Consider the following 10,428-nt stretch of genomic DNA (forward strand, 5'->3'; position numbering starts at 1 on the left):
ATAATAGAGAGTAGTGAGGAGAGAGGAAGGAGGAAGGAAAAGAGAGAGAGAGAGAGAGAGAAAGAGAGATCTTTCTTCCACTGGTTCAATCTCCAAATGCCTCCAACAGCAGAGCTGGACCAGGCTGAAGCCAGGACCCAAGCACTCCATCTTGCATCCACATCAGAGTATCTGGGTTCAATTCCTGCCTCTGGCTCCTGCCCTTGGCTCCCTGTCATTTCAGACTACGGGAGGTAAGAGTGATGGCTCCTATAATTGGTCTGCTGCCATTCGTGTGGAAGCTCCTGGCTTCAGTCCTAGCCCAGCCCTCGTGGCAAGCATTTGGGGAGGGAAACAAGGGATAGAAGTATTCTCTCTCTCTCTCTTTCTCTCTCTCTGAAATATTTTTTTTAATTACAGTATGAGCTGGATGTTGAATTTGCCCTGTGCCAAAGGACGTGCTACCCTGGGGTATAAGGAAGTACTTGAGCACTCGGAGAACCGTAATTACTGAGTTCCACCTGCATGCTAAGGCTGAGACAAGGAGTTTATGAGGAAAAGATTTTCTCACCAGTCCTGAGCCACTTTACTTACCATAAGTAAGACCATGAGCAATAACTCCAATTATAATAATAATCGCTTTTCCCACTGATCAATGTATGGGTCCAGGAGTTCACTGTGAAAACCACTTCCGCACCAGGATGGCTGCCAGAAAGCTCGGCTCATTTTGGCTCTTCTCTCACAGGAACATGTTTATCACATAAAAAGAAGTCCTAAATGCTGATGTTAGCTTAGACAGTCTGTTGATACTCAAGACTCTCTATGAGATAGCATGGCTAGCCATATAATCTGTTTGCCAAAGGGAACACAAACTTAAAGGAAAAACATGACCTATCATCTTGAAGCACTCATTACACTCAGTTCTGAGAAACTGTAAATAGAATTTTAATATTCAAACACATAGCTCTGTTATGTATAAATATGTTTAACCTATATGACCTGTTAAAAGAAAACATTCTTTTAAAGAGAGATTTCAAGGCAATTTCTTTCCTGCGCTGTCCTGTAGGTACAGAAAATATGTGGCCAGGAATTATCCTTTGGAAAATATTTTTTGTTTTCTTTTAAAAGATTTATTTACTTACTTGAATGGTGGAGTTAGAGAGAGACAGAGAGAAAGGTCTTCCTTTGCCATTGGTTCACCCTCCAATGGCCACCACAGCCAGCGCGCTGCGGCCGGCGCACCGTGCTGATCTGATGGCAGGAGCCAGGTACTTCTCCTGGTCTCCCATGGGGTTCAGAGCCCAAGTACTTGGGCCATCCTCCACTGCCTTCCCTGGCCACAGCAGAGAGCTGGCCTGGAAGAGGGGCAACCAGGACAGAATCCGGCGCCCCGACTGGGACTAGAACCCGGTGTGCTGGCGCTGCAAGGTGGAGGATTAGCCTAGTGAGCCGCGGCGCCAGCCATCCATTTACCTTTAAAACCTGTATTAGGTTTTCGTTAATGCAATGAAATATCTAAGACAACTGACTTTATAAAGAGAAAAGTTTTATGTGGTCTTCAGCCCTGGAGGTTCAAGTCCACGAAGGGCCAGTCCCATTGGTTTGGTACCTGGTGAGGCCAGAGGATGTCTGCAAAGGCTCACATGGCAAGTCAGGAAGCCCAGACAGGGGGGCTGCTCCAAAATCCATCCTTTGATAACAGTGCTCTTATGAGAGCTACTTTCCATGCGAGAGACCCAGTGATCTAAGGACCTCGCAGTGGTTCAAACCTGGTAAAGATGTTAGCATGTCAAACTAGCAGCACCATGGGAACCCAAGCTTTAACACATAACACTTGGTGGGACACCTGAACTGATATCCAAACCATACAGTCCTTACTTTGCCTGCCAGCGTGGCCACATTAGTTTTAATGCATGAGGTTAAGAAGCGATCCAGTAGACCATTCTGATCGTTCAGTTACTGCCCCGCAGGAACCTCCAGAAACACTCTCAGTGTGGGAGTGGCTGAAAAAAATTCTCACTGCAGAAACTGCAGATGGGGAAGGAGCCAGAAAATGGTATTAGAAAATCTCTTGTTTTGACTTTTTAAGAAGTAACTGGGGCTTAACTAGTTTTTAAGTGCACCTCTTATATATAAAGTCACACCCCTTATAGCGTGACTCAGTGGAGGATGGCACTGAATTACTATCATCACCACTGTTGAGGTAAATATGACCCAGTCCTGTGAATTTGCTCTCCAATATTTTGCACTTCAAGCCCTAACTAGTCATTTGCTTATGTTTGCTGAATCCAGTCAGACTAGGCTAAATTCATCCTACTGTCTTCTTTCAAGCCACTAGTGTGACTTTATCTTGCTACTAAAAGGAGATGAATGGGCAGAGGCCAAAAGAATTTTGATTCTTCCCTCTCTGGCAAACAGCACACAGTAAACCTTCAAAAGATGGGGGATGGGGATCAATTACTTTCACTTGTCAATGAGAAAACAATAAGAAGTGACATGGTCAAGGCGAGGCCTCTCTCCCAGTGTCTCTCTATTTCAATAGAGTGGATGATGCTGCTTCTATTTATAAACTCATCTGGAAATGCATGAGCTTTTTCAAGGTCTATTTTCCTTTGTGGCTGCATTGTGAAAGGGCATAAATTAGAATAACAACACCGAGTAACCTAATACCATGGAGTCAACAAAGGCAATTTATATAAACATGGATTTAGTAGCAAGCAGTAAAGAAAGACACATAAAGGAAACAAGAGGCATCTTGATTTTCAGAGGGGTGAAGGTACTTTGGGTAAGCAGAAATCTGAAAGTGAGTAGCTGATAGGTGACAAGATGAGGCTGCCAGGAGGATGGGCCTGGGCTTTGGGGGGCCAAGCTGAGCCCTCTTAGGAGAGCTATGAACCTTTGCAAATCTTATTATTTTTAAAATTTATTTACAATATTGAGATAATACCTCACAGAGCTCTTAGGAAGATTGTGCAAACTGAGTAACATGTTTGAACACCTACTAGAGAGGCTAACCCATGGTACACGTTCAATAACAAGCAGTTACTGGTATTATCATCAACCCCACCACCACCAACACTACCAGGAGCAGCATTATGTCTAAGAGATCAGGTATGACTGCTGTTGAAGTCTGCTCACAGTGACTTGTCAAAATCGATGACATAGAGAAGTTGTTTTTAATGGCTTTTAATACCTGATCCTCTTAAAAATAAAATCTTATGAAAAAACTCTAAATATAAACCAGATGGCCTAGCTTTCAAGATTGTACACGGAAAGTGCATAATGAGAAGAAAGAGAACAGGAAAAGCACACTCTGACCGCAATTCTGCTCCAGCTCCCCTGCTTCTCCCACATGAAAGCAGATCTGGACTGCCAGGCTCTTAAATCCATACCAAGGACCATCCGAGGTCACCTGTAAATAGCGCTCTCACTTTACCTGCAGCCCAGGACTCCCCTGGGAGCTACAAGCTTAAACGAAGCCCCATCTAAAATTTAGACAGGCAAGAACGGGGCACTGCTGAAAGAGCCAACCACTTCCCCAGACCTCAGCAGTCTCCCCCAGCACCGCACAGTTCAGGAGGGCGTGATATGCCTTCCTTCTAAATTTCAAGTAAAAAAAAATAAACAAAATTAGGCAGAGAAAGTCAGTGTTAACAGACAGTCATTCACGCTGATGGTGGGTAAAATTCTAAGTTGACTTACTAGAGTTAAATTACAGAGCGTCCCCATTTCCTAATTGACTGCAACTGCACTTGAAAATGAAGTCTGCTCATAGTGAGAGAGGCACACGGAGAGCCTTCAGCACGTGCCCAGTCTGGCTTTCAGGGCGTAGCCCACAAGAAAAGCTTGGTGCGATGACTACGTCACCTTTCAGGAGAGTCACAGAGATCATGAGCAACTTTCCCAAGGCCACACAGCTGAAACACAAGAGAGGCAGTAACAGAACCAAGGCTGATGGGTCACAAGCCAATGCGCTGTATTGGTAACAGTTACCTCTCTGGAGGTAGCAGACTCTGGACTAGAAAACCCAAGGCAGCACTGAAACTCCACAGACTTCCCTGTCAATCACCTCCTGATTAAGTGGACCCATCTCATTCATCATGCTTTGTCATCATCTCATCATGCTGTGTCAATGTTATGTGATTAGGCAAAGCTCCCTGTGATGGTCTCACTTCACTCTGCCTTCCATCCCCCTCCATATGTATTTCAAGACACATAACTACTGATCTTTGTGATAACCTACTACTATTTCTTAGTAATTGCACTGCCAGTTAAAAATGCATTGAGAATTATTGTGTTTGTTTTAGAAAAGAGTAACTTGGTAACGTGTGTTTGAGATGTTCTAGCCCCACAGGGAATCTATCATTTCAATGGGAAGCCTCACAGTTTAATTAGCTATTGATTAGGATGAAAGTCAGACACACAGGGAAAAGTGTTTAGACATTCCAATTTGTCAATTAAGCAACTGTTTGCTGATCAGGAGATACTTAGTTCCTAAGTCATAGGTGGAGGAGAGAAATGGAGTTATCTTTGCTTGTTTTTTCTTCCGATGTGACCTAGAAAACAATACATGGAGTGATAGGATTGGGGGAAAAGAACAAATTGGAATGGAGAACTACCTTTTCAGTGGGAGATGAACGAAGGCCAAAGGAGGAAGCATGCCTGCTGACAGCTGTCACTTCTGCAGGCCTACTGGGGCAGCATGCTATCTAGTGTTGAGAAGAAAAATTGAGTGTCTCGATTTTAAAAATGCTGCAGAATTCTTGTTTTGCTGAAAGTTTTTTAAGTTAGAGCTTGTTTAAAGACAGACGATTATAGAACTAGCTAGGGATTCAGAGAGATCAAATAAGGGTGTTAGGTTTTTTGCTGTAGGTCTCCCCAACTGGAGGAACTAAGAAGTGTTCAGTGGCAAAGCCTTTAATAAATGTCAGACAGAGTCAATTTTTAACCCAAGATTAAACTACGCTGCATTGAAAACAGGGCAGTTACTGGAATGTTGCTATTTGTATCTAGGTAATAGCATTTCTTAAATTTCTTATCCATACTGTCTTCTATTGTTTCCCTCCAATTTGGAGAGTAATTAACTACTTCATCCTGTAGCTGAATTTTTAAGTGTACTCAAATGTGGGAAGGTTGAAACTCAAAGTAATCTTAAGAGATTTGAAAGTTCTGTAGAGGTTTGATATTTAGGGCCAAAAGCAACCAACTGTGCCATGCAACTCCAGGTCTGTTTTACAGGAGGCAAAAAAAAAAAAAAATGCCATAACTGTGAGTATAACTTTAATTTTGAAAACTACAAAACAAGTAAACAAAACCTAAGGCCAAAAATAAAAAAATTTCCTCAATAGGAAAAAAATTTCAATATATTCAGGAAGTATGAAAATCAAAAGGTGAAAGTAAAAGAAAAAGTGTTGGTCTCTATTTTCAGTATTATGAATATTGTTATGAACTAGCAAGAAGGAGAGACAATATCAAATGGCATGAAGAAGACAGAAGTATTGTTCTAGAATAAAGCAGAAATATCAAAGGAGACCTCCAACTTAGAGTTGAGGCTCCCAAAACAGTATATAAATTTTCATCAAGTAATATGCATACTATCAAATCAAACCAAATATAATAATCACCATCATTTCACTTCTTCATATGCAAGGATCTGTTGCCAAACCGTCGTCTCATTTTACCTTTGAACACTTCTGGCCTTAACCATGCTGCCGGTGTTCATTCCCTTTGAGTCCTAAGCCATCTGTCTTTGAACATATCGGCCACTGCCAACCCAAATCTAGCTTCCTGTTGCTTTGAGGAGTTTTACAGAATTGAGCAGGGAAAGATCTCTTCAGAAAAGACATCATACTGGCAAATACGCCGATACCTAATTAGCCAGAGGTTTGAAAAAACTGGAGCAAAATTTCATACCCACCCATGATTTAGGCCCAACTCCAAATCTTGTAATTCACTCTGCCTAAATCCCTCAGCACATTTGACTACATGTTAAAAGAATTAGAATGTACATTGGCATTGCAAAAATTAACATTGCAAAATCTTATTGCTAAGGAAAATTCTTACAATGTCCCTTTCTTTCCCATCTTGCTATCACTACATTACAATATTAATACAACCATCAAGGGTTCAGGTTACCCTGAGATGTCAACAATCATATAAGCCAATGAAGGAAATTACCAAACGCATGTTGTATGAAGGATCTTTAAAAAGTTCCTGAAATAGGCATATTATGAAAAAACAATGCATGGATTTCAAAATTGTAGCACTAAACCTTAACCACACTTTCTTCAAACTTTTTGAAGTATCCCCATACCAATGTGAAATCTTGTGAACCATGTGAAATCATTCACATAGTAGGTTCCATCTTAATCTTTCATTGTTGTGAGGATTTCCAGGAGAAATGGGACTCTGCAGCATAGGAGCCATGGTTTTTGTTTTCTTCATATTAACAGGGCCTGGAACAGTACACAGCTACATTCACTCAGCATTCATTCCTGTTTTTCTGATGCTAAATAGCGTATATAGCACCAAGAGTAAATGTAGTAGTGAATTAGAGAAAGGTTTTACTTTAATGAAGCTTACCTTCTAGCTTCTATTTTTTAAAAGATTTATTTATTTATTTGTTTGATTGTTTGAAAGTCAGAGTTACAAAGAGAGAGGAAAGGCAAAGAGAGAGAGAGAGAGAGAGAGAGAGAGGTCTTCCATCTGGTTCACTCCTCAAATAGCCAAAATGGCCAGAGCTGTGTGGACCCGAAGCCAACAGCCAGGAACTTCTTCTGGGTCTCCCATGTGGATTCAGGGGCCCAAGCATTTGGGCCGTCTTCTAATGTCTGGCAGAAAATCTCATCCTTCTTGTCTCAATTTGGGACAAACCTTAAGAGGCATCTTAGCTCCAGGACTTCCTGAAGGATGAGCTAAGGACTCACCTGCCACCGCACCACAGGACAGCTGCTCTCCCCAGTGTGGTGGAATGAGAAGGCCATGCCAAGATGGCCTCTGGCAAGGGAGCACCAGTTACTCAGGAATGGCTTCAGAAACCACCTGGCAATGCTGCCTGCCTGGCAACAGGCAGTGATTGGTTAGGGCATAAACCTCCCCTTGACCAGATTGGCTGCCTTGGCTATATAAGCTGCTGTACCAACTGAAATAAATGAGTCTGCAGGCTGCTCGCCTCTGGCCTGCTTTCACCCGACTCCAGGGGTCTGTGTGATGACTCTGCGCCTTTTGCCCCTACCGCATTCCTCCTCTCAAAACGAATCCACAGTAACACCCTAGCTTTTCCTATTTTCCTCACTTCCCAGTTGTCGCTCCCCCTCTTCATGGAGGAACGACACTAAACCCTGCCTAGGCTTCATATCCGAGTCACGGCACCATTATGTCGCTCCCCGTCTTCGTGGAGGAACGACACAGGACCCTGCGCTGTTCTTTTGTCTGCTCGTCCCTCCCCGGGTTTGCTGCTGGTTCTTCCCGGGTTGGCTACCGACCCTTCCACCTCCGTGGAAGGGCGGTTCCCCCTGCCACATTCCCCACTTCCGCGGGGGAGTGGCACACCGCCGGCCGGCTCTCTCGGGGGCTGCACAGGTGTTCCTTCAGATAGATGTTCCTGGTGCATGTTGTCTCTCTCCTCCTTTATAGTCCTCTTCCACCAATCCCAACTCTGCTACCCACACGCCGAGTACGCTGCTCTCCTCCAATCAGGAGCAGGTCCTGCTGTTTATTGGTTGAACTGGAGGCAGCTGTGTAGAAGCTGTTTCCTCCTCTCCCAGCGCCATATTGTGGGAGAGCAGATGTATAGAATAAGTCTTAATTCCAGTAACTTAGTCTAGTCCGAGTTGCTCCCAGTTGCTCCCCACACCCAGTTCCTTACCAGTGTATCTCTGCCAGAGCATAAGCCAATAAATTTCTCTATTCAATTATCCATCACCAAGCCTGCTTCTCAGAAACCCAATCTAGGACCATGAGGTATTTTTTTTTTGGGGGGGGGACTTTTTACCATTTACTTGTGTGTAACCAAAATATATTTCCCTCTATATGCACCTGAAACTTTTGATTCACAGATAACAGTCAATGTTCCCAGCATATCAGAATTTCAATTAACTTCCAAATATATAACCTCCTCATTTTGAACATCTCTTTTTCTGAAAGCCCTTATTTTTCAGTCTCTACAATTATTTGTGAAGCAACCATGTGTAGCATGTGCCATCATGTTTACATGGCATTGAATTTCATATAAGTTCCAAAACAAGTATCTTCTGTGTACTCAAGACACAGAAATAGAACTCAGTCGCAGGCTCACTTTATCTGACTTTGGTGCCCAGCCACATTCCCCTGCATTTTACCCCCAAACCAGTGATGAATCTATGAATAAAGAAGGCAACAACTGGGAAAGCAGAAGATGGTCCAAGTGCTTGGGCCCCTGCACCTGCATGGGAGACTTGGAAGAAGTTCGTGGCTCCTGACTTCAGATCGGCCCAGCTCCCACCATTGCAGACATGTGGGGAGTGAACCAGTAGATGGAAGACCTTTCTCCCTGTCTCTCCCTGTCACTGTCTGTCGCTCCCCCTCTTCGTGGAGGAACGACACTAAGCCCTGCCTAGGCTTCATATCCGAGTCACGGCACCATTATGTCGCTCCCCGTCTTCGTGGAGGAACGACACAGGACCCTGCGCTGTTCTTTCGTCTGCTCGGCCCTCCCCGGGTTTGCTGCTGGTTCTTCCCAGGTTGGCTACTATCCCTTCCACCTCCGTGGAAGGGCAGTTCCCCCTGGCCACATTCCCCACTTCCGCAGGGGAGCGGCACACCGCCGGCCGGCTTTCTCGGGGGCTGCACAGGTGTTCCCTCAGATGTTCCCCTTAGATGTTCCCTGGTGCATGCCGTCTCTCTCCTCCTTTATAGTCCTCCTCCGCCAATCCCAACTCGGCTGCCCACACGCCGAGTACGCTGCTCTCCTCCAATCAGGAGTAGGTCCTACAGTTTATTGGTTGAACTGGAGGCAGCTGCGTAGAAGCTGTTTTCTCCTCTCCCAGCGCCATATTGTGGGAGAGCAGATGCATAGAATAAGTCTTAATTCCAGTAACTCAGTCTAGTCCGGGCTGCTCCCCACACTGTCTATAGCTCTACCTCCCAAATAAATAACTAAGATTTTAAAAAGAGGGCAACAAAATACCATTCTTTTAATACCAATAAATTGTGTTTTTAAAATAGATATAGTATTAACAATAAGTTTCCCAAGAAAAAAGGTCCTGCCTTTTAGCAAACCTACCCTTTTAGCAAACTTGATGTCTAACATTCATACATATACAAAAACCATAAACACACAATCACATTAAACAGCTAAAGGGAACTTAGAGATAACCTGTTGATCCCCTTAGTTTTATTTCTGGAGAAATTGAGGTCCTGAGGTGGGAGTGACTTGCCTAAGGTTTCTGGTTGGTGGCAGTCAGCCTGCCAATCAGACTTGTGGTGATGGCACACAGAGAGTAGTGTTAGCTTAAAAAAAAAACTGATGTATTAAATCAAAATAAAACTATTTTAGACAACCATATGTCACATTTGACTTCTAAAAATTCTATTAAGCACACATTTTCAGGGATGTAGCACACGCAAAAAGTTAAAAATACATGGAAACAGACTGCATAAAAACTGTGGTTCATTCTCACCCCACAACTCCAAGCACTGTGATTTAATAAATTGTCAGTAATACAGTCAGTCAACCATCCAGTAGCTGTTCCACATTTCTATGAAATATTTCCTAATGGGATGTGGATTGAAACAAAACTCACACAGATTGGCATCACTTTAACAATTTCATCAGAATGTGGTTTTTATAAATATGCTTTCTGTGCTCATCTTTTTATAGATTCCATCAGCACTACCTTCACAGAAATCATGCACAGAGATTCCATGGCAACCATCATACTCTGCAGACACATGCACACCAAATCGACATGCTTAAAGAAATGTAACTCACACTCACTTAAGTCTATTAGATTTGGATCATGGATGTAAAAATAGCTACAAGGATTTCTATCCCAATTAGGAGCTCTGTTATTACTGTATTAGGCAGTTATCAGCCATGTGATATGGAAAGCACATAGACAAAATTTGAAGGGATGAATGAGTAGTTCAGCACAGGTTTAGCTCCACGTATCAGCCACAGATTCTTCTGGGTTCTTTTTGTAAGTGAATCTCACCTCATTTGTGTGCTACTCATCTAGGGTCTTTATTGGCAATAAAATAGAATTGGTAGAACATGGAAGCAGTACTTTTCTATCCAAAAAGCAAATGACTATTTCAAATTTTCAATCTTTTCCTCCATTTAAAATAATGTGGCTTTGAAAACCAATTTCAGAAGGTACATTTCTTGATTTAAGTAATTGTTCAAGAGTCATGTTCCCAAGGTAACCTTGGTTTTTCTCTGTGAGCACTGAGGGACATGCATACAGAGCT

Source organism: Oryctolagus cuniculus, chromosome 2, assembly GCF_051225735.1.
Source record: "Oryctolagus cuniculus isolate XC-2025 breed Fujian yellow rabbit chromosome 2, ASM5122573v1, whole genome shotgun sequence".
In the NCBI taxonomy this organism is placed as follows: Eukaryota; Metazoa; Chordata; class Mammalia; order Lagomorpha; family Leporidae; genus Oryctolagus; species Oryctolagus cuniculus.